A 25,803-nucleotide genomic window follows, 5' to 3' on the forward strand; every position below is an offset into this window, starting at 1 on the left:
CGACACTCTCTTCAAGATCAATGTTCCCAATATTATACTTTATTTGTAGATAAGGCATAAAGGTCTATGATTTGCATAAAATGACTATCTTGCTGGAGTGGAGTTTATTGCCCTTCAGAATACACTAAGCATTAGTGCTGCACGATTAATTATATCGCAGTCCTAATAGCGATCTCAAACCTATGCAATTATATAACGCAAAATGCCGCGATTTTATATGAAATAAACAAAGTAGGGCTATTAGCGCAGCATCTCTTCTTTTTTGTCATCCTTTGACTAGTGTTACAAGATCCCCCTCTTATTGGTTCAAATGCCTTTTCGCATTTTGCATGACAAGAAGTGAAAAGCTGCCTGTGAGTGCCCTAGATTAGAATAGATGAGACTCGCATAATGCGCATGCACTGACCGTGTGCCAGCCCAGAATAAACAGTTCTCTTTCGAGCTTGAACGAACAATAGCACACACAATTATGCCAAAATGTGGTTTTGTCTAGTATCTTCATAACATAAGAAAAGTCTATGGATTAAAGGGTTGTGCTATGAGGCGCGTGTGAGATCCGCGTCTCGGCAACGGGTGCTCTTAAAGGGCCAGCAGCGAATAAAGCGTTCTTTCAGTAAAGTTAAAAGAACAAAGGGAAATTAGAAAATTACTCACTGATCTTGAGTAAAGAACTTTTGTAGCTTTAATAAGGATTATTATATATATATAATTTATGATTCAGGCAGCGCAGACTGTTTGATAACTTTATTCAATTTCTGTACCTGTTAAGACAGGAAGGGCACAGGTAAATATGTTTTTTATTATGGGTTTATGTGGGGATTGTTTGAAGTTCACTTAATTTAAAAGCTGTTATATATTTTTTTTTTAGCCTAATAATTTTTTAAAAAGTTGATGGCTTTCAATTGATGGAATCACTGTAATGTTGGTTTGGTTGATGGTTTATTGATCATTATAGGTGTTATCAATCATTTATTGTTGTTGTTGTTGTTTTTAGTTTGAGTTGAGAAATAAACATTAATCTGTGTGTGCATTTTACTTTAGAACCAAGCAAGTTGGACTCATGAAACCATTTTATTATATCGGAGTCGCAAATCGCAATTGCAATATTGGCTCAATAATGGCAATATGACATTTTCCCAAATCGTGCAGCCCTACTAAGCATAGATTATAGATACCATCCCTTCGCTATGTTCTTTTCAATGTGAAGCGTTGCGTGCTGTGACTTGGTGTTGCTTCAAGTGCATCATTCTGCACACGGGATGCGCATGATTGCTTATAATACTTTGGGGAGACAAGGGGGCGTGGCCTAAGGGAATATCACTCGTGATGTTAAGTGATGTTACCCCGCCATCGCTGATACAACCTTTAGCAGTCATGTTTTTGCTTCTTGAGAGAGAGAGAAAGTGTGTGTGTGTGTGTGTGTGTGTGTGTGTGTGAGCAGTGGCGGTTCTAGGCGGGGGCCTGGGGGGGCCAGTGCCCCTGCGACAACAAGCTTGGACCCCCTTGTGGCCCCCCTAAATGTGGAGTCAGTGTGAAATATTTTTTTTATAGTGTGTCACGCATTGAGCATGACAGTCACTCGTTTCAGTCTTTTGTCTCACACTCCCGTCACACATTGTATTTCTCATGCGGAAAAACTATTAATAATATATTTAATATGTGCAATTTCTCTGGCCGCGCCGCTCTCACGTGAGAATCAAGCGCGTCTCGCCTGGAGTTCAGCAGTCGACCCTTCTACGCATCAGCCAATCAAAAAAAGAGAAGTGCTACTTAATAGCCAATCAGAAAAGGGCACTATTGTATCTGGGTAAAATTTAACGCAACAACCAATGAAAAAAAGCATTTCCTGGAATTGTTCATATGATTCTGTTACATCTTCCGAAAGTTTCTTCACCCGTCCCACAGATGAAACTAATCACTAGAGCTCCGAACATCACTTAGAGCACGGAGTAAGTCATGATCTCCTGTTTTAATGTTACAACAAATTCACAACTTGTTTGACAAAAACTATGACAACTTGACTGATGTAAGATGAATCTTTCCCGTAGCGTAAGCTAGCTTACGCAATGCTCGTTCCCTCATCTAGAGAGAACCGAGGTTACGTTAGGTAATCGATTCGTTTCCCATTTAATTAGTATCAGTCTGTAACTTAGACAACAGTTTTACAGCCTGTTCACTGACAACACCTGCTCAGAACAAGTAGTCTAGGCCTAGTCATCTTATTACACGAATCACGATGACTGACATATTGTCACATTATAAACATCTCTCTCTCCAAATAGGCTTAATAATTTTATTAGCACTAGATAAATTAAAGTGTAATGCATAGTCGATTTTAAAACATCTCTCTCTCCAAATAGGCTTAATAATTTTATTAGCACTAGATAAATTAAAGTGTATTGCATAGTCGATATTATAGGTCACTTTTAAAATCATGTCATATTTTATAATTATATCCTGGCCAAGGATGCATTAATTATTGCTTCTGTCTTTCAAAGATGTCAGGAAAAAAAACAATTATAAAAAAGCTCATTCACCCTGAGAGGAAAGCCCCCTAAAAAGGCCAGTTTAGAGGATAATTTGCTGATCTTTTTGCAAAAAAAAAAAAAAAAAAACCCCACAAAAATCGTAGATTAATTTGTAAAAAATTATATATATATATATATATATATATATATATATATATATATATATACATACTGTATATTCAATGTAAAAAAATAAAATGGAAATTCAAATACAGACTGATATATGTAATGCAAATGTAAAAATATAATGGAAATGCAAATTGTTGGATAATTATAAACATGGTATTTTGCTTATTTATGCATTCAGTGCAGTGCAGAAAATGATAAGGTCTAAATGTAACTGGCCCCTCTAACAGTACAACTGGCCCCAGCTTGGCCCCCCCAGTTGAAATGGTCTAGAACCGCCACTGTGTGTGTGAGAGAGAGAGAGAGAGAGAGAGAGAGAGAGAGAGAGAGAGAGAGAGAGAGAGAGAGAGAGAGAGAGAGAGGAGAAATGTAACAAAGTTTAATATTGTTTGTAAACTGTGTTTGAGAGAGAGGAAGGTGTTCAGAGAGTCTGTAGGATGTTAAGCTGTTATTTGTTTTATGGACTCAATGTTGAAAATTTAAAACATTTCAAACACACTGTTGGCAGAAGTGAAAAATAAATAATTTTATGAAGTTACAATTTTGTTTGATTCCATGGTGTATTTTACTGAACATGAGTATTTACAATGCAAATTATTGTAATTTACTGGCAAATACTTATCTTGTCTTTTCATTTTATTAAGATCAGATTCTGCATGTAAAATTAAAATAATAAGGTGACTTGACTTGCACTTGACTTAACCTACTACAAGACTTGACTTGACTTGACATAGCCTGTGACTTGACTTGACTTGCCCCCCCCCAAAAAAAAAATACTTGGGACTTACTTGAGACTTGACGGTTAAGACTTGAGACTTACTTGAGACTTGCGTGACCTGCGCCCATCTCTGCTCTAAGTTTTAAGACAGTTCAAATGGAAGTTGGGAATTATGTGTTGTTTGAATAAATCTCCTAGGAGAAATACATCAAATTACAACGCATGTCTTTACCAATCACCACCATACTCGGTGTGCATGAAGTCAAGACATTGAGGATGCTCAATTCCGGACGGATTTTTGATATCTCGAACGGTTTGGCTGTGGCGAGGAAAATAATTTTATGACTAAAAAAGGACACATAAAATGTGTTAACTTTGCTCGTTTTACCTACAGTTACAAAACATGCCACGTATATTGTTCTTGTCAAGCCGATCAACTTTCTAATTAACAGTAAGAAGCTCAGACCAAAAGAAAGTCAGATATTGCAGTTTGGATGTGTATCTTGTCTCTATCAGTGTCTGTATGGGGAAGAGGGAGGGGGGGGGTTTGCTGGTGTCTGCGTTTATGTGTGTGTGTGTGTGTGTGTGGCTGACTGTAGATTTTTTCTGCAAGTCCTTATCTTTTTGCATAACAATTTTGTATTTTTTTAAATGACAAAATATGCATATAACCCTAATCTTTTAAATGTATAGTTTGCTTTAAATAAAAGTAAGATAAATTGGTAAACTACAAATTGGTAATTGAAGCTGAATGAATTTAAAATTAATGTGCTATATTTCAATACATTTGCTTTCCTTAATATTGTAAAACACTAACCTCATTTATATGTGTGTGTGTGTGTGTTTGTATGTATATATATTTTGCAAAGCCCTCACTGATGCAAGCTCTTCTGCACACTTCTCTTCGACAGTTAATGCGGAGGTTAAGTTTTTGATGCAGAATAGTTCGTGCAGAATAACCCTCTTTATATATATATATATATATATATATATATATACTTAAAAAAGCGGGGGTTAAGTTTTTGCATGTCGTGCAGAATAACACTAAAGGCACCATATATATACTTAAAAGTGGGGTTGTTAGTTTTATCTACATTTACAAAAATCGGTATATACATTGTACTCCTCAAGCCGTACAACTTTCTAATACATAGTCATTAGCTCGGACCAAGAGGAAGTCAGATATTTTGGTCTGAATATGGTGAGCCTCTCTCTGAGCCTACGTCCCTGTATGGCAAGCCCTTTTAACATTTAAAAGCTAAGTTTGCCTGTCCGGAATTAACATTGTAGATATCAACAAAGTCTTTCTGTCTAGTCGTTACACTTTGGATAGTTTGTATTATCATTTAAGATATCTGTAACATAATTGTGACTAGTCGAAATGACAGAGTATGGCAAGCCGTTTTAACATTTAATCATGAAAGGGCCAAAGCCTTCGGCACCGCCACCCGGATGCCTTTAGGTAACTAAAGGAACCGGGGTTGCGGTGCCTCCGGCTTGGGCCCGCCATCGCTGCTCGCAGCTATATTTATTATTATTATTATTATTTATACGACTATTTGGGCACTTTTGGGGCCCTTAACATGCTCAAAAACTCTTGAAACTTTGCACACGGGTCAGAACCCGCGGCCATCAAGGCCGGGCTGAAGATGGTACCCGGGCGTGGCAGGGGGGCTAGACAGCGCCCCCTGGAACGGGGTCCGAACACTTGGTCCATAAATCAAACACGCTTGCATGTAATAATATGAAACTCGGTACACATGTTGATCTCATCGTTTCATCTATACCTCGTGCTTTTACTTTTTACCCCGGCCCAACAGGAAGTCGGCTATTTAGGGTTGTTCGTAAAACACTCGCAATGGAATTTTTAATACTCCTCCTAGAGCTTTGATCCAAATTCGACGAAACTCAGTCAGCGTGAAGTCAAGACATTGAGGATGAAAGTTTGCGAGGGGATTTTTGATATCTCGAACGGTTTGGCCGTGGCGAGGAAACAAAATTATGGCGAGAAACGTGAAACAGGAAGTGTATCATAACTTCAGCACACATCAACCGATCTTGATGAAACTTCAGCAGTGTGTTCGCTGTAAGAGGACGATCACATGGATGTGACTATTGTGAGTCAAAGTTATAGCGCCACCAACTGGCAGCAGGAAGTGTGTCATTTTCAAAATGCTTTGAAATCACCCTCTAATTTTAACTCGATTTGCTTCAAACTTCATCTGTATAATGCAAATACATGGCAGATGAAGACCTGTAAATGGATTCTTGATATCTTTGAAACTGTTGCCGTGGCAACGCATCAAACTTTACCATTCTTTTAGGATGCTTTTGAGACTCTTAGCATGCTTCAAATTGCATGAAACTCGACAGACACATCACATTTATTAGCCAGTAGACATGTGCAACGTTTCAGAAACGGGTGTGGTGAGGGCTCAGTAGCGCCACCTTTTGACAAAAGTGGGGTTGTTAGTTTTATCTACAGTTACAAAAATCAGTATGTATATTGTACTCCTCGAGCCGGACAACTTTCTAATTGACACTCATTAGCTAGGACCCACAGAAAGTCAGATATGTTTGTTTGAATGTAGAGAAAATCTCAGAATTTTGCCAGTCTCTCAGTGTCTCTCTGTGTGAGTGAGAGGAGGGGCGCCTGTCAGGTTATTTTTAACCCTTTATTTGCTGTGTGCAACTTCTCTGGCATTTTCGGGGGCCTTAACATCCTCTAAAACTCTTGAAACTTTGCACACGGGTCAGAACCCATGGCCATCAGGGCCGGGCTGAAGCTGGTAACCGGGCGTGGCAGGGCAGCTCGACAGCGCCCCCTGGACAGGGATTCAAAAATTTGTCCATAAATCAAACACACTTGCATGAATTAATATGAAACTCGGTACAATTAAAGATCACATTAGGCCAAACAACTTTCGTGCTCTAAGTTTTATGACAGTTCAAATGGAAGTTATTTATGAATTATGAATTATGGGTTGTTTGAATAATTGTCCTAGGAGAAATACATCAAATCACAATGCATGTGTTTACCAATCACAACCAAACTCGGTGTGCATGAAGTCAAGACATTGAGGATGCTCAATTCCGGACGGATTTTTGATATCTCGAACGGTCTGGCCGTGGCGAGGAAATGAATTTTATGACTAAAAAAGGACACATAAAGTGTGTTATAACTTTGCTCAATTTACCTACAGTTACAAAACTTACAACGTATATTGTTCTCGTCAAGCCGATCAACTTTCCAATTTAAAGTCATTCGCTCTGAGCAACAGAAAGTCAGATATTGTAGTTTGAAAGGATTTATTTCCCCTGCGATTCTCTCTCTCTCTCTCTCTCTCTCTCTCTCTCTCTCTCTCTCTCTCTCTCTCTCTCTCTGTGTGTGTGTGTGTGTGTGTGTGTCTGTGTGGGGAGGGGAGGGCTGTTGTCTGTGTTTATGTGTGTGTGTGTGTGGCTGGCTGCGATTTTTCCTACAAGTCCTTGTCTCTAAGTCCTTGTCTTTTTGCATAACAATTTTGCATAACAATATTTTTAAATGACAAAATAGGCATATAACCCCCATCTTTTAAATGTATAGTTTGCTTTAAATAAAAGTAAGATTGTATTTGTAATTGAAGTTGAATGAATTTAAAATTCATGTGCTATATTTCAATATATTTGTTTTCCTTAAGATTTTAAAACACTAACTTCATTCTTATCTGAATTACAAATATTTGTTTCTGTATAAAATAATACTCTGACTAAAAACACATTTGATGTTTTTTTTTTTTGGGATTTTTATTTACATGTATTTATGTGTGTGTGTGTGTGGTGTGTGTGTGTGTGTGTGTGTATATAAAGTGCAGGGTTTTTTTTAGATAAAGTAGAATTTCTATAACTATGTGTTGAACTAATAAATCACTCTTGTGTGTGTTAAACACAATCTACTTAATACAGACAACTTCATTATAAAGATAAATAACAGATCCAAAAAACATATGATTATAATCTATGACAAAAAAAGCCATTACAAACTATATTAATGGAAAATACACATTGCTCTTTGTATTGTTGTAAAATATTCATGAAAAACAAGATAACAAAAATCAAAAAGATAAATTATTTTAGATATAGCCATGTTTTAAATGTATAGCAGAGATGTTAATTGAGGCAGCAACATACAAACTTTCTAGAACAACATGGACCTGAATAGCTGGTTTTTATGGAGGACAGTGATGAGGAAGAGGGTGCAAATCAAACAGCTCATTCTCAGACTACACAGCAAACAGCTTAAGTTTTTAGTGCTTTGTTTGAGGTTTTTAGTGCTCTGTCCTATCTATTATCAACATATAATAGATAGAACAGAACAAGAAAGGCAATTAATAATCAGTCATTGCGTCACTGCATTATGATATGAAAGGCTCAGTACAGTGTGGCACAAAACGCTTATGCGCATCCCGAGTGGAGAATGATGCGCTTAAAGCCACATGGAGTTACAGCGCACAGCGCATCGAGTCCGCATTGATGCAAGCTCTACAATACACTTCTTTTTGATAGTCAAAGCGGGGGTTACGTTTTTACATATCGTACAGAATAACCCTAAAGGCACCAAGGTGGCGGTGCCACCGGCTTTATATTAAATATAAATATAGATGTGAGCAGCGATAAAGCGCCAAAGCCGGCAGTACCACCATCCCGGTGCCTTTGGGTAACTAAAGGCATCGGGGTTGCGGTGCCACCGGCTTGGGCCCGCAATCGCTGCTCGCAGCTATATTTTATTATTATTATTTTGTAACCTTTTGGGCATTTTTGGGGCCCTTAACGTGCTCGAAAACTCTTGAAACTTTGCACATGGGTCAGAACCCGCGGCCATCAGAGCCGGGCTGAAGCTGGTACCCAGGCGTGGCAGGGCGGCTCGTCAGCGCCCCCTGGAACGGGGTACGAACACTTGGTCCATAACTCAAACACGTTTGTATGTAATAATATGAAACTCTGTGCACATGTTGATCTCATAGTTTCATCTATACCTCGCGCTTTTACTTTTTACCCCAGCCCAACAGGAAGTCGGCTATTGAGGTTTGTTTGTAAAACGCTCGCAATGGAATGTTAAATACTCCTCCTAGAGCTTTGATCCAAATTCGACAAAACTCGGTCAGCATGAAGTCAAGACATTGAGGATGAAAGTTTGCGAGGGGATTTTTGATATCTCGAACGGTTTGGCCGTGGCGAGGAAACGAAATCATGGCGAGAAACGTGAACCAGGAAGTGTGTTATAACTTCAGCATACATTAACTGATCTTAATGAAACTTCAGCAGTGTGTTCGCTGTAAGAGGACGATCACATGGATGTGACTATTGTGAGTCAAAGTTATAGCGCCACCAACTGGCAGCAGGAAGTGTGTCACTTTCAAAATGCTTTGATATCACCCTTTTATTTTTACCCGATTTGCTTCAAACGTCATCTGTATAATGTAAACATACGGCAGATGTAGACCTGTGAATGGATTCTTGATATCTTTGAAACTGTTGCTGTGGCTACGCATCAAACGTTACCATTCTTTTATGATGCTTTTGAGACCCTTAGCATGCTTGAAATTGCATGAAACTCGACAGACACATCACATTTATTAGCCAGTAGACACGTGCAAAGTTTCAGAAACGGGCGTGGTGAGGGCTCAGTAGCGCCACCTTTTGACAAAAGTGGGGTTGTTAGTTTTATCTACAGTTACAAAAATCGGTATGTATATTGTACTCCTCGAGCCGGACAACTTTCTAATTGACAATCATTAGCTAGGACCCACAGAAAGTCAGATATGTTTGTTTGAATGTGGTCTTGCTCAATCTGAGCCTGCTGTCTTTGCCTGTCTGTGTATGTGTGTGTGTTTGTAGGGGGAGGGGTGTTAACCATTTCACTCCTGTGTGTATGGCCTGCATAAAAAATAAATGCCTTAAGCCTGGTATTTTTTTAAATAAGTTTTTTATTTTTTTATAAGTAAAGGCATATAACCAGTTTAATTGTAGTGCATTAATAGTTTTATATAATTAGTTTATTAATTAAATTAACTTGGTCTGAAAATTTGGTCCATAAATCAAACACACTTGCATGTAATAATATGACTTGAGTGTTAATCACATCATGTTTTCAGTTTGAATATAAAATATATAAATTATGTAAAAAAAAATAAAGTTGATCCAGCTGGAGCGCAGGCTGAGAATAGCGCTGTCATGACTGGATCAGAGATCATCAGTCATGCCTTCTCATACCTTACGCGCACACCACGCCCACTTACATCAGATCACATCAACATGTCAGCCGGAGGGATAACGAGGGTCGTCGTCGCTTTTGGATTCAAGAATTTCTTACAACAAGATGGCAAAAGAACAAGACATGCAACGTTAAGATCGCGGACAGTCAGATGACAACCTCCAATTTCGTCCGTCATTTGAAGAGCCATATTCTGCCTAGTAAGTGCTTGTCAATTTGTTAATGTTATCTGGTTAGCTCGTTCGTAGTTAGCTAGCTAATGTAAGTTAAAGGAGAACTCCGGCGCAAAATTACACATTGTTACCTAGTCAACCGTTATCTGAGATTTGTTTTCATGACTGCCGAATGTAAATAGTTTTATCTATAAAAACAGTTTAGCCTATAAGTGACGTCCGACATTCTGCATATTGTGTTATTTTGTTAAGCCCCACTAAAGGCATAAAAAACTGTAAAGCACAATCAAGTTTTCACACTATATTCCAAGACTTCTAAAGTCATTCAATAGCTTAATGTGTGGTAAAATTAATATTTTAGTCTCTAAGTTAAAGTTAACGGAAAGTCATCTCGCCTCAGTCATTCTCCATGCATCAGCATTAGCGCGTCGCGTTCGGTTGCGACAGTAACACGAAGACACTCTCTTCAAGATCAATGTTCCCAATATTATACTTTATTTGTAGATAAGGCATAAAGGTCTATGATTTGCATAAAATGACTATCTTGCTGGAGTGGAGTTTATTGCCCTTTAGAATACACTAAGCATTAGTGCTACACGATTAATTATATCGCAGTCGTAATAGCGATCTCAAACCTATGCAATTATATAACGCAAAATGCCGCGATTTTAAATGAAATAAACAAAGTAGGGCTATTAGCGCAGCATCTCTTCTTTTTTGTCATCCTTTGACTAGTGTTACAAGATCCCCCTCTTATTGGTTCAAATGCCTTTTCGCATTTTGCACGACAAGAAGTGAAAAGCTGCCTGTGAGTGCCCTAGATTAGAATAGATGAGACTCGCATAATGCGCATGCACTGACCGTGTGCCAGCCCAGAATAAACAGTTCTCTTTCGAGCTTGAACGAACAATAGCACACACAATTATGCCAAAATGTGAGAGTTGTGAGTTGTGCTATGAGGCGCGTGTGAGATCCGCGTCTCGGCAACGGGTGCTCTTAAAGGGCCAGCAGCGAATAAAGCGTTCTTTCAGTAAAGTTAAAAGAACAAAGGGAAATTAGAAAATTACTCACTGATCTTGAGTAAAGAACTTTTGTAGCTTTAATAAGGATTATTATATATATAATTTATGATTCAGGCAGCGCAGACTGTTTGATAACTTTATTCAATTTCTGTACCTGTTAAGACAGGAAGGGCACAGGTAAATATGTTTTTTATTATGGGTTTATGTGGGGATTGTTTGAAGTTCACTTAATTTAAAAGCTGTTATATATTTTTTTTAAGCCTAATAATTTTTTAAAAAGTTGATGGCTTTCAACTGATGGAATCACTGTAATGTTGGTTTGGTTGATGGTTTATTGATCATTATAGGTGTTATCAATCATTTATTGTTGTTGTTGTTGTTTTTAGTTTGAGTTGAGAAATAAACATTAATCTGTGTGTGCATTTTACTTTAGAACCAAGCAAGTTGGACTCATGAAACCATTTTATTATATCGGAGTCGCAAATCGCAATTGCAATATTGGCTCAATAATGGCAATATGACATTTTCCCAAATCGTGCAGCCCTACTAAGCATAGATTATAGATACCATCCCTTCGCTATGTTCTTTTCAATGTGAAGCGTTGCGTGCTGTGACTTGGTGTTGCTTCAAGTGCATCATTCTGCACACGGGATGCGCATGATTGCTTATAATACTTTGGGGAGACAAGGGGGCGTGGCCTAAGGGAATATCACTCGTGATGTTAAGTGATGTTACCCCGCCATCGCTGATACAACCTTTAGCAGTCATGTTTTTGCTTCTTGAGAGAGAGAGAAAGTGTGTGTGTGTGTGTGTGTGTGAGCAGTGGCGGTTCTAGGCGGGGGCCTGGGGGGGCCAGTGCCCCTGCGACAACAAGCTTGGACCCCCTTGTGGCCCCCCTAAATGTGGAGTCAGTGTGAAATATTTTTTTTTATAGTGTGTCAAGCATTGAGCATGACAGTCACTTGTTTCAGTCTTTTGTCTCACACTCCCGTCACACATTGTATTTCTCATGCGGAAAAACTATTAATAATATATTTAATATACGCAATTTCTCTGGCCGCGCCGCTCTCACGTGAGAATCAAGCGCGTCTCGCCTGGAGTTCAGCAGTCGACCCTGCTACGCATCAGCCAATCAAAAAAAGAGAAGTGCTACTTAATAGCCAATCAGAAAAGGGCACTATTGTATCTGGGTAAAATTTAACGCAACAACCAATGAAAAAAAGCATATCCTGGAATTGTTCATATGATTCTGTTACAACATCTTCCGAAAGTTTCTTCACCCGTCCCACAGATGAAACTAATCACTGGAGCTCCGAACATCACTTGGAGCACGGAGTAAGTCATGATCTCCTGTTTTAATGTTACAACAAATTCACAACTTGTTTGACAAAAACTATGACAACTTGACTGATGTAAGATGAATCTTTCCCGTAGCGTAAGCTAGCTTACGCAATGCTCGTTCCCTCATCTAGAGAGAACCGAGGTTACGAGGTAATCGATTCGTTTCCCATTTAATTAGTATCAGTCTGTAACTTAGCACTAGATAAATTAAAGTGTAATGCATAGTCGATTTTAAAACATCTCTCTCTCCAAATAGGCTTAATAATTGTATTAGCACTAGATAAATTAAAGTGTATTGCATAGTCGATTTTATAGGTCACTTTTAAAATCATGTCATATTTTATAATTATATCCTGGCCAAGGATGCATTAATTATTGCTTCTGTCTTTCAAAGATGTCAGGAAAAAAACAATTATAAAAAAGCTCATTCACCCTGAGAGGAAAGCCCCCTAAAAAGGCCAGTTTAGAGGATAATTTGCTGATCTTTTTGCAAAAAAAAAAAAAAAAAAACCCACAAAAATCGTAGATTAATTTGTAAAAATGATATATATATATATATATATATATATATATATATATACATACTGTATATTCAATGTAAAAAAATAAAATGGAAATTCAAATACAGACTGATATATGTAATGCAAATGTAAAAATATAATTGAAATGCAAATTGTTGGATAATTATAAACATGGTATTTTGCTTATTTATGCCTTCAGTGCAGTGCAGAAAATGATAAGGTCTAAATGTAACTGGCCCCTCTAACAGTACAACTGGCCCCAGCTTGGCCCCCCCAGTTGAAATGGTCTAGAACCGCCACTGTGTGTGAGAGAGAGAGAGAGAGAGAGAGAGAGAGAGAGAGAGAGAGAGAGAGAGAGGAGAAATGTAACAAAGTTTAATATTGTTTGTAAACTGTGTTTGAGAGAGAGGAAGGTGTTCAGAGAGTCTGTAGGATGTTAAGCTGTTATTTGTTTTATGGACTCAATGTTGAAAATTTAAAACATTTCAAACACACTGTTGGCAGAAGTGAAAAATAAATAATTTTATGAAGTTACAATTTTGTTTGATTCCATGGTGTATTTTACTGAACATGAGTATTTACAATGCAAATTATTGTAATTTACTGGCAAATACTTATCTTGTCTTTTCATTTTATTAAGATCAGATTCTGCATGTAAAATTAAAATAATAAGGTGACTTGACTTGCACTTGACTTAACCTACTACAAGACTTGACTTGACTTGACATAGCCTGTGACTTGACTTGACTTGACTTGCCCCCCCCCCCAAAAAAAAATACTTGGGACTTACTTGAGACTTGACGGTTAAGACTTGAGACTTACTTGAGACTTGCGTGACCTGCGCCCATCTCTGCTCTAAGTTTTAAGACAGTTCAAATGGAAGTTGGGAATTATGGGTTGTTTGAATAAATCTCCTAGGAGAAATACATCAAGTTACAACGCATGTGTTTACCAATCACCACCATACTCGGTGTGCATGAAGTCAAGACATTGAGGATGCTCAATTCCGGACGGATGTTTGATTTCTCAAACGGTTTGGCCGTGGCGAGGAAATGAATTTTATGACTGAAAAAGGACACATAAAATGTGTTAGAACTTTGCTCGTTTTATCTACAGTTACAAAACTTGCCACGTATATTTTTCTTGTCAAGCCGATCAACTTTCTAATTAACAGTAAGAAGCTCAGACCAAAAGAAAGTCAGATATTGTAGTTTTGGATGTGTATCTTGTCTCTATCAGTGTCTGTGTGGGGAGGGGGGGGGGTTGCTGGTGTCTTTGTGTGTGTGTGTGTGTGTGTGTGTGCGTGTGCGTGTGCGTGTGTGGGGAGGGGAGGGCTGTTGTCTGTGTTTATATGTGTGTGTGTGTGTGTGTGGTTGGCTGTGATTTTTCCTGCAAGTCCTTGTCTCTAAGTCCTTGTCTGTTAGCATAACAATTTTGTATTTTTTAAATGACAAAATATGCATATAACCCCCATCTTTTAAATGTATAGTTTTCTTTAAATAAAAGTAAGATTGTATTTGTAATTGAAGCTGAAAGAGTTTAAAATTCATGTGCTATATTTCAATGTATTTGTTTTCCTAAAAATTTTAAAACACTAACCTCATTCTCAGTCAAAGCGGGGGCTACATTTTTGCACGTCATGCAGAATAACCCTAAAGGCACCAAGGTGGCGGTGCCACCGGCTTTATATATATATATAGCTGCGAGCAGCGATGAAGGGCCAAAGCTGGCGGTACCGCCACCCCAGTGCCGTTTGAAGCAACTCGGGGTTTGACAAAAGTGGGGTTTAGGTAACTAAAGGCACCGGGGTTGCGTTGCCACCGGCTTGGGCCCGCAATCGCTGCTCGCAGCTATATTTAGGGCCCAAGCCCTGAAAGGGCGAAGGCCCTATTGTTTTCCTAAGGATTATTATTAGGGCCCAAGCCCTGAAAGGGCGAAGGCCCTATTGTTTTCCTTCCGATTATTTTTTTTTTTATTTTATTTTTCTAACGACTATTCGAGCACTTTTGGGGCCCTTAACATGCTCGAAAACTCTTGAAACTTTGCACACGGGTCAGAACCCGCGGCCATCAGAGCCGGGCTGAAGATGGTACCTGGGCGTGGCAGGGCGGCTCGTCAGCGCCCCCTGGAACGGGGTCCGAACACTTGGTCCATAACTCAAACACGCTTGTATGTAATAATATGAAACTCGGTACACATGTTGCTCTCATCGTTTCATCTATACCTCACACTCTTACTTTTTACCCCAGCCCAACAGGAAGTCGGCTATTGAGGTTTGTTTGTAAAACGCTCGCAATGGAATGTTAAATACTCCTCCTAGAGCTTTGATCCAAGTTCGACGAAACTCAGTCAGCGTGAAGTCAAGACATTGAGGATGAAAGTTTGCGAGGGGATTTTTGATATCTCGAACGGTTTGTCCGTGGCGAGGAAACGAAACTATGGCGAGAAACGTGAAACAGGAAGTGTGTTATAACTTCAGCATACATTAACTGATCTTGATGAAACTTCAGCAGTCTGTTCGCTGTAAGAGGACGATCACATGGATGTGACTATTGTGAGTCAAAGTTATAGTGCCACCAACTGGCAGCAGGAAGTGTGTCACTTTCAAAATGCTTTGAAATCACCCTTTTATTTTTACCCGATTTGCTTCAAACTTCATCTGAATAATGTAAACATACGATAGATGTAGACCTGTGAATGGATTCTTGATATCTTTTAAACTGTTGCCGTGGCAACGCATCAAACTTTACCATTCTTATAGGATGCTTTTGAGACCCTTAGCATGCTTCAAATTGCATGAAACTCGACAGACACATCACATTTATTAGCCAGTAGACATGTGCAAAGTTTCAGAAACGGGCGTGGTGAGGGCTCAGTAGCGCCACCTTTTGACAAAAGTGGGGTTGTTAGTTTTATCTACAGTTACAAAAATCGGTATGTATATTGTACTCCTCGAGCCGGACAACTTTCTAATTGACACTCATTAGCTAGGACCCACAGAAAGTCAGATATGTTTGTTTGAATGTAGAGAAAATCTCAGAATTTTGCCAGTGTCTCAGTGTCCCTCTGTGTGAGTGAGAGGAGGGGCGCCTGTCAGGTTAATTTTAACCCTTTATTTACTGTGTGCGACTTCTCTGGCATTTTCGGGGGCCTTAACATCCTCGAAAACTCTTGAAACTTTGCACACGGGTCAGAACCCATGGCCATCAGGGCCGGGCTGAAGCTGGTAACCGGGCGTGGCAGGGCGGCTCGACAGCGCCCCCTGGACTGGGATTCGAACATTTGTCCATAAATCAAACACACTTGCATGAATTAATATGAAACTCGGTACAATTATAGATCACATCAGGCCATACAACTTTCGTGCTCTAAGTTTTATGACAGTTCAAATGGAAGTTATTTATGAATTATGAATTATGGGTTGTTTGAATAATTGTCCTAGGAGAAATACATCAAATCACAATGCATGTGTTTACCAATCACAACCAAACTCGGTGTGCATGAAGTCAAGACATTGAGGATGCTCAATTCCGGACGGATTTTTGAAATCTCGAACGGTCTGGCCGTGGCGAGGAAATAAATTTTATGACTAAAAAAGGACACATAAAGTGTGTTATAACTTTGCTCAATTTACCTACAGTTACAAAACTTACCACGTATATTGTTCTCGTCAAGCCGATCAACTTTCCAATTTAAAGTCATTCGCTCAGAGCAACAGAAAGTCAGATATTGTAGTTTGAATGGATTTATTTCCCCTGCGATTCTCTCTCTCTCTCTCTCTCTCTCTCTCTCTCTCTCTCTCTCTGTGTGTGTGTGTGTGTGTGTGTGTGTATGGGGAGGGGAGGGCTGTTGTCTGTGTTTATGTGTGTGTGTGTGTGTGTGTGTGTGTGTGTGGGTGTGTGTGTGTGTGGGGAGGGGAGGGCTGTTGTCTGTGTTTATGTGTGTGTGTGTGGCTGGCTGTGATTTTTCCTTCAAGTCCTTGTCTCTAAGTCCTTGTCTTTTTGCATAACAATTTTGCATAACAATATTTTTAAATGACAAAATAGGCATATAACCCCCATCTTTTAAATGTATAGATTGCTTTAAATAAAAGTAAGATTGTATTTGTAATTGAAGTTAAATGAATTTAAAATTCATGTGCTATATTTCATTCAATATATTTGTTTTCCTTAAGATTTTAAAACACTAACTTCATTGTTATCTGAATTACAAATATTTGTTTCTGTATAAAATAATACTTTGACTAAAAACACATTTGATGGTTTTTTTTGGTATTTTTATTTACATGTATTTATGTGTGTGTGTGTGTGTGTGTGTGTGTGTATATAAAGTGCAGGTTTTTTTTAGATAAAGTAGAATTTCTATAACTATGTGTTGAACTAATAAATCACTCTTGTGTGTGTTAAACACAATCTACTTAATACAGACAACTTCATTATAAAGATAAATAACAAATCCAAAAATTATATGATTATAATCTATGACAAAAAAAGCCATTACAAACTATATTATTGGAAAATACACATTGCTCTTTGTATTGTTGTAAAATATTCATGAAAAACAAGATAACAAAAATCAAAAAGATAAATTATTTTAGATATAGCCATGTTTTAAATGTATAGCAGAGATGTTAATTGAGGCAGCAACATACAAACTTTCTAGAACAACATGGACCTGGATAGCTGGTTTTTATGGAGGACAGTGAAGAGGAAGAGGGTGCAAATCAAACAGCTCATTCTCAGACTACACAGCAAACAGCTTAAGTTTTTAGTGCTTTGTTTGAGGTTTTTAGTGCTCTGTCCTATCTATTATCAACATTTTTACCCCAGCCCAACAGGAAGTCGGTTATTTAGGGTTGTTCATAAAACACTCGCAATGGAATTTGCAATACTCCTCCTAGAGAATTCAAACACACGGCACGAAACTCGGTCAGCATGAAGTCAAGGCATTGAGGATGAAAGTTTGCGAGGGGATTTTTGATATCTCGAACGGTTTGGCCGTGGCGAGGAAACGAAATTATGGCGAGAAACGTGAAACAGGAAGTGTGTCATAACTTCAGCATACATTAACTGATCTTGATGAAACTTCAGCAGTTTGTTCGCTGTAAGAGGACGATCACATGGATGTGACTATTGTGAGTCAAAGTTATAGCGCCACCAACTGGTAGCAGGAAGTGTGTCACTTTCAAAATGCTTTGAACTCACCCTTTTATTTTGACCCGATTTGCCTCAAACTTCATCTGTATAATGTAAATACATAGCAGATGAAGACCTGTGAATGGATTCTTGATATCTTTGATACTGTTGCCGTGGCAATGCATCAAACTTTAAAATTCATTTTTTTGATGATTTTGAGACTCTTAGCGGCTTTTGGGGCCCTTAACGGGTTTGAAAACTCTTGAAACTTTGCATACAGGTCAGATCCCACAGCCATCAGGCCCGGGCTGAAGATGGTACCTGGGCGTGGCAGGGGGGCTAGACAGCGCCCCCTGGAAGGGGGTCCAAAAACTTGGTCCATAAATCAAACACGCTTGCATGTAATAATATGAAACTCGGTACACATGTTGATGTCATCGTTTCATATATACCTCACACTCTTACTTTTACCCCAGCTAGACATGAAGTCGGTTATTTAGGGTTGTTCATAAAACACACACAATGGAATTTGCAATACTCCTCCTAGATAATTCAAACACACGGCACGAAACTCGGTCAGCATGAAGTCAAGAAACTGAGGATGAAATTTTGCGAGGGGATTTTTGATATCTCGAACGGTTTGGCCGTGGCGAGGAAATAAAATTATGGCGAGAAACGTGAAACAGGAAGTGTGTTATAACTTCAGCATACATTAACTGATCTTGATGAAACTTCAGCAGTGTGTTTGCTGTAAGAGGCCGATCACATGGATGTGACTATTGTGAGTCAAAGTTATAGCGCCACCAACTGGCAGCAGGAAGTGTGTCACTTTCCAAATGCTTTAAAATCATCCTTTTATTTTGACCCGATTTGCTTCAAACTTCATCTGTATAATGTAAATACATGGCAGATGAAGACCTGAGAATGGATTCTTGATATATCTGATACTGTTGCCGTGGCAACGCATCAAACTTTGAAATTATTTTAGGATGCTTTTGAGACTCTTAGCATGCTTGAAATTGCATGAAAATCAACAGACACATCACATTTATTAGCCAGTAGACATGTGCAAAGTTTCAGAAACGGCATGGTGCAGGGACTAAATAGCGCCACCTTTTGACAAAAGTGGCGTTGTTAGTTTTATTTACAGTTACAAAAATCGGTATATACATTTTACTCCTCAAGCCGGACAACTTTCTAATTCATAGTCATTAGTTTGGATCAAGAGGAAGTCAGATATTTTGGTTTGAATATGGTGAGCCTCTCTCTGAGCCTACTCTACGTCCCTATATGGCAAGCCCTTTTAACATTTAAATGCTAAGTTTGCCTATCCGGAATTAACATTGTAGATATCAACACCCCACCTTTTGACAAAAGTGACTAGTCTTAATTACATTTTGAATAGTTTGTATTATCATTTAAGATATCTGTAATGTAATTGTGACTAGTCGAAATGACAGATAGAGTATGGCAAGCTGTTTTAACATTTCATTTAATCATGAAAGGGCTAAAGCCTGCGACACCGCCACCCCGGTGCCTTTAGGTAACTAAAGGAACCGGGGTTGCGGTGCCACCGGCTTGGGCCCGCCATCGCTGCTCGCAGCTATATTTATTATTATTATTATTATTTATACGACTATTTGGGCACTTTTGGGGCCCTTAAAACACACACAATGGAATTTGAAGTACTCCTCCTAGAGAATTCAAACACACGGCACGAAACTCGGTCAGCATGAAGTCAAGGCATTGAGGATGAAAGTTTGCGAGGGGATTTTTGATATCTCGAACGGTTTGGCCGTGGCGAGGAAACGAAATTATGGCGAGAATCGTGAAACAGGAAGTGTGTCAGAACTTTAGCATACATTAACTGATCTTGATGAAACTTCAGCAGTTTGTTTGCTGTAAGAGGACGATCACATGGATGTGAATATTGTGAGTCAAAGTTATAGCGCCACCAACTGGCAGCAGGAAGTGTGTCACTTTCAAAATGCTTTGAAATCACCCTCTTATTTTTACCCGATTTGCTTCAAACTTAATCTGTATAATGTAAATACATAGCAGATGAAGACCTGTGAATGGATTCTTGATATCTTTGATACTGTTGCCGTGGCAACGCATCAAACTTTAAAATTCTTTTTTTGATGATTTTGAGACTCTTAGCGGCTTTTGGGGCCCTTAACGGGTTTGAAAACTCTTGAAACTTTGCACACAGGTCAGATCCCACAGCCATCAGAGCCGGGCTGAAGATGGTACCTGGGTGTGGCAGGGGGGCTAGACAGCGCCCCCTGGAACGGGGTCCGCACACAGTACGAACACCGAACGCATCAAACTTTACCATTCTTTAAGGATGCTTTTGAGACCCTTAGCATGCTTTAAATTGCATGAAACTCGACAGACACATCACATTTATTAGCCAGTAGACATGTGCAAAGTTTCAGAAACGGGCGTGGTGAGGGCTCAGTAGCGCCACCTTTTGACAAAAGTGGGGTTGTTAGTTTTATCTACAGTTACAAAAATCGGTAAGTATATTGTACTCCGCGAGCCGGACAACTTTCTAATTGACACTCATTAGCTAGGACCCACAGAAAGTCAGATATGTTTGTTTGAATGTAGAGAAAATCTCAGAGTTTTGCCAGTCTCTCAGTGTCCCTCTGTGTGAGTGAGAGGAGGGGCGCCTGTCAGGTTAATTTTAACCCTTTATTTGCTGTGTGCGACTTCTCTGGCATTTTCGGGGGCCTTAACATCCTCGAAAACTCTTGAAACTTTGCACACGGGTCAGAACCCATGGCCATCAGGGCCGGGCTGAAGCTGGTAACCGGGCGTGGCAGGGCGGCTCGACAGCGCCCCCTGGACTGGGATTCAAACATTTTTCCATAAATCAAACACACTTGCATGAATTAATATGAAACTCGGTACAATTATAGATCACATCAGGCCAAACAACGTTCGTGCTCTAAGTTTTATGACAGTTCAAATGGAAGTTATTTATGAATTATGAATTATGGGTTGTTTGAATAATTGTCCTAGGAGAAATACATCAAATTACAACGCATGTGTTTACCAATCACAACCAAACTCGGTGTGCATGAAGTCAAGACATTGAGGATGCTCAATTCCGGACGGATTTTTGATATCTCGAACGGTCTGGCCGTGGCGAGGAAATGAATTTTATGACTAAAAAAGGACACATAAAGTGTGTTATAACTTTGCTCATTTTACCTACAGTTACAAAACTTACCACGTATATTGTTCTCGTCAAGCCGATCAACTTTCCAATTTAAAGTCATTCGCTCTGAGCAACAGAAAGTCAGATATTGTAGTTTGAATGGATTTAATTCCCCTGCGATTCTCTCTCTCTCTCTCTCTCTCTCTCTCTCTCTCTCTCTCTCTCTCTGTGTGTGTGTGTGTGTGTGTGTGTCTGTGTGGGGAGGGGAGGGCTGTTGTCTGTGTTTATGTGTGTGTGTGTGTGTGTGTGTGTGTGTGTGTGAATGGCTGCAATTTTTCCTACAAGTCCTTGTCTCTAAGTCCTTGTCTTTTTGCATAACAATTTTGCATAACAATATTTTTAAATGACAAAATAGGCATATAACCCCCATCTTTTAAATGTATAGTTTGTTTTAAATAAAAGTAAGATTGTATTTGTAATTGAAGTTGAATGAATTAAAAATTCATGTGCTATATATTTGTTTTCCTTAAGATTTTAAAACACTAACTTCATTCTTATCTGAATTACAAATATTTGTTTCTGTATAAAATAATACTCTGACTAAAAACACATTTGATGTTTTTTTTTTTTATTTACATGTATTCGTGTGTGTGTGTGTGTGTGTGTGTGTGTGTGTGTGTGTGTGTGCGTGTGTGTGTGTGTGTGTGTGTGTGTGTGTATAAAGTGCAGGGTTTTTTTTTAGATAAAGTAGAATTTCTATAACTATGTGTTGAACTAATAAATCACTCTTGTGTGTGTTAAACACAATCTACTTAATACAGACAACTTCATTATAAAGATAAATAACAAATCCAAAAAATATATGATTATAATCTATGACAAAAAAAAAGCCATTACAAACTATATTAATGGAAAATACACATTGCTCTTTGTATTGTTGTAAAATATTCATGAAAAACAAGATAACAAAAATCAAAAAGATAAATTATTTTAGATATAGCCATGTTTTAAATGTATAGCAGAGAAGTTAATTGAGGCAGCAACATACAAACTTTCTAGAACAACATGGACCTGGATAGCTGGTTTTTATGGAGGACAGTGAAAAGGAAGAGGGTGCAAATCAAACAGCTCATTCTCAGACTACACAGCAAACAGCTTAAGTTTTTAGTTCTTTGTTTGAGGTTTTTAGTGCTCTGTCCTATCTATTATCTACATATAATAGATGGAACAGAACAAGAAAGGCAATTAATAATCTGTCATTGCGTCACTGCATTATGATATGAAAGGCTCAGTACAGTGTGGCACAAACCGCTTATGCGCATCCCGAGTGGAGAATGATGCGCTTAAAGCCACATGGAGTTACAGCGCACAGCGCATCGAGTCCGCATTGATGCAAGCTCTACAATACACTTCTTTTTGATAGTCAAAGCGGGGGTTACGTTTTTGCACGTTGTACAGAATAACCCTAAAGGCACCAAGGTGGCGGTGCCACCGGCTTTATATTAAATATAAACATAGCTGTGAGCAGCGATAAAGGGCCAAAGCCGGCGGTACCACCATCCCGGTGCCTTTAGGTAACTAAATGTCTCAAACATATAAAAGGTAAACATATGTCTCATATGGCCTTGATATTTGCACACTCTGTGACTATACAAACCACAACATGTAAATAGGAAAACGTTTGCGTTATTTTGTCACTCATTTGGATTAGTATGAAAGCTGCAACCATTCACATCCAGTCTTTGTGCTAAGCTAGGCTAGCGGTGGGTGCGTCAAACAGACTTATAGCACGCACGGAGATGAAAAAGGTATGTATGGACTTATCTAACTCTGGGGGGTAAGGTGAATAGGCTAAAGTCCCAAAAAGTCGGAGTGTTCCTTTAAGGTCTGCATTGTAATTCAGAGTCTAGTGGCTCGGATCTCGCGTTTGCCGAGGCAGCGTGTAAATTTCGAGTCTACTCAGCAATAAAGATTCTGAGACTGGGATCTCGCGTTTGCCGAGGCAGCGCGTTGATTTAAGGTCTGCATTGCAATTCATAATCGAGTGGCTCGGATCTCGCGTTTGCCGAGGCAGCGTGTAGATTATGAGTCTACTCAGCAATAAAGATTCTGAGACTGGGATCTCGCGTTTGCCGAGGCAGCGTGTTGATTTAAGGTCTGCATTGCAATTCAGAATCGAGTGGCTCGGATCTCCCGTTTGCCGAGGCAGCGTGTAGATTACGAGTTTACTCTGCAATAAAGATTCTGTGACTGGGATCTCGCGTTTGCCGAGGCAGCGCGTAGATTTAAGGTCTGCATTGCAATTCAGAATCTAGGCTCGGATCTCGCGTGTGCCGAGGCAGCGTGTAGATTACGAGTTTACTCTGCAAAAAAAAAAAAAAGATTCTGTGACTGGGATCTCGCGTTTGCCGAGGCAGCGCGTAGATTTAAGGTCTGAATTGCAATAAAAATCTATAGTGGCTCGGATCTCGCGTTGTCAAGGCAGCGCGCAGATTCGGTCTACTCTGCAATAAAGATTATGTGTGGGGGCGAGGCATGCACAGTCAGCTCCTGAGGGCGCTGGCAGTGTTCATTGAGAAAAATCTGGACGCACACACAGCCGTGCGTTCGAGTGTTTTCAGCCTCTTGCCTTTTGACTTTTTTCTCGAGAGATGAAAGCCAAATATATTGTGAATGACTCAAATCTCGCCGTTGCCGAGGCAGCGCGTAGATTATGAGTCTACAATAAGGACACATAATCTGTAAATAACCTTTTAAAAAAAAAATAAATAAATAATACTGTTTTGTGTGAGGCATTCACAGTCAGCTCCTGAGGGTGCTGGCAGTGTTCATTGAGAAATATCTCGACGCATAGGCCTACAAATTAGTACATGCGCTGTCGGATATTCAGCCTCACATCTGTTGACTTTCTTCTCGAGGGATGAAGCCAAATATATTGTTACAGCTCAAATCTCACGTTTGCCGAGGCAGCGTGTAGATTACGAGACTGTAATAATATTAAAACAGTATTGTTTGGTGAAAGAGTACCGCTTCTAGAGCCCCTCCTCTAGGAGCTTGGGGGCATAGACGGCACTCTCAGACGAAGCCTCAGCCTAAACAGGGCAACCTGAGGGTCGTCCTGCAGGCTATAAGGGCTTCCACAAAGAGGTCCTAGCCAGCCTAGGTTCTCTGCGGGCAGCCCCACCCGCGGTGGGGCGACCAAAGTCGTCCCTTTCGCAGAGCCCGCAGGAAATCGATGTTGCTCTCCAGCCGTTAAACACGTTTCGGGACGCATCGGTTTCCAGCGAACGCAGGCTGCACTGTCCGCCCCACAGGCTTGCGGCCAGGCAGCAATCGCGTCCGCCCATCGAGAATCGTTTTCGGTCAAGCCCTGCCGGAAATCCGCTTCAGGGGATCGAGAACGAATTCCGCTTAATACCCGAGGCCAGGCTCGAGAGCCTGGTTCCATTGGTAAAATAGGGCCCTGCGCACCATTCAGAATGGGTACAGGCTGCAGATCGGTTTCCACCCATCCAGATACAATGGGGTGATCTGGACTGTAGTCGACCCAGTGCAGGGTTGGGTATTGGAACAGGAAGTAAACTACCTTCTTTAAAAAAAAAGATATTTTTTTAAAATATTTTGAACATCCTTTGCAGAGAAATTAGTTCAATAGGTCAAATATGGATATTTTATATGGCTTAGGAAGCATCAAAAGTAGTCTATGAAAATGTAAAGGTAGTTTAAGATTAAGAACTCTCCGTCCAGAAATATGTTCAGTACGTCAAAAATCTTTCTAACTAAAACAACATCATTAGAAGTAAATTTATTTGTGTAGAAACCTAATGATCAAGTACCAGTGGGCCAGAAATATGTTCAGTAGGCCAAAGAGGGACCTATGTATATCTAATATAACATCAGAAGGAGTCTATAAGTTTATATTGTCTAAAACCTTTTTGAAGAGTCTTTGTGTTGAGTCTTAATGTACGCAATAACGAACATATATTCCTCTGTGCAATGAAAAGACATAACAAATGCTTTCCCGTGCATTTACAATCTACAACTAATTCATTTGTGCACTGACGAGAAAACATCAAAAGAGCGGTCAGTTTACAATGCCTAAAATTACTAGCCCATTCCATTGTTCAAATAACACTTGTGCATTCGCACACAACTACAACTAACTAACATTTTCCTCTGTGCAATGAAAAGACAACAGAAGTGCTTTCCCTTGGATTTAATCTATTTTGTGCACAGACGAGAAAACATCATATGAGCGGATGTGCATAGACAAATGTGCATAGTTGCAATGCATGAAAGAACTATCATCTGTGCTATGAAAACAGATAAAGTGCTTTTCCCATTGAATTTGTAGCAAATGCAACATATAATAATATACATAAAATGTATTAAGGGGGCCGAAGGCCAATTTAGCTCAAAGGGAAATGATTAATTGATTTGCAATGAATCTATGGAACCGAATCACTGAACCGAGCAAATGACTCGCTTAGAATTCATTTGAACGGGCCGTAATTATAACCAAATCTATAGTGAAACACTATGTCTTAGCAAGGTAACTTTAAATCGAACAGTACAAGACATTAAATGTGCAAACACGACACAAGAAGATTTATCTTTTCAAATATATGGACAAGACTTTATTAGCTATTCTAAGCACAAAACTAAGGTCTAAACATAATCACGCACACACACACACACATTCATACAGTCGCGAAAGGGAAAGAGTGAGTTGGAAAGAGTGAGAGAGAAAGTTTTAACTTTCTTGCACGTAAGACATAACCTGAAAGGACCACCAAGCATTAATTTGAACCTTCATTTCTTAG

Source organism: Pimephales promelas, chromosome 18 (genome assembly GCF_988280905.1).
Source record: "Pimephales promelas chromosome 18, fPimPro1.hap1.1, whole genome shotgun sequence".
In the NCBI taxonomy this organism is placed as follows: domain Eukaryota; kingdom Metazoa; phylum Chordata; class Actinopteri; order Cypriniformes; family Leuciscidae; genus Pimephales; species Pimephales promelas.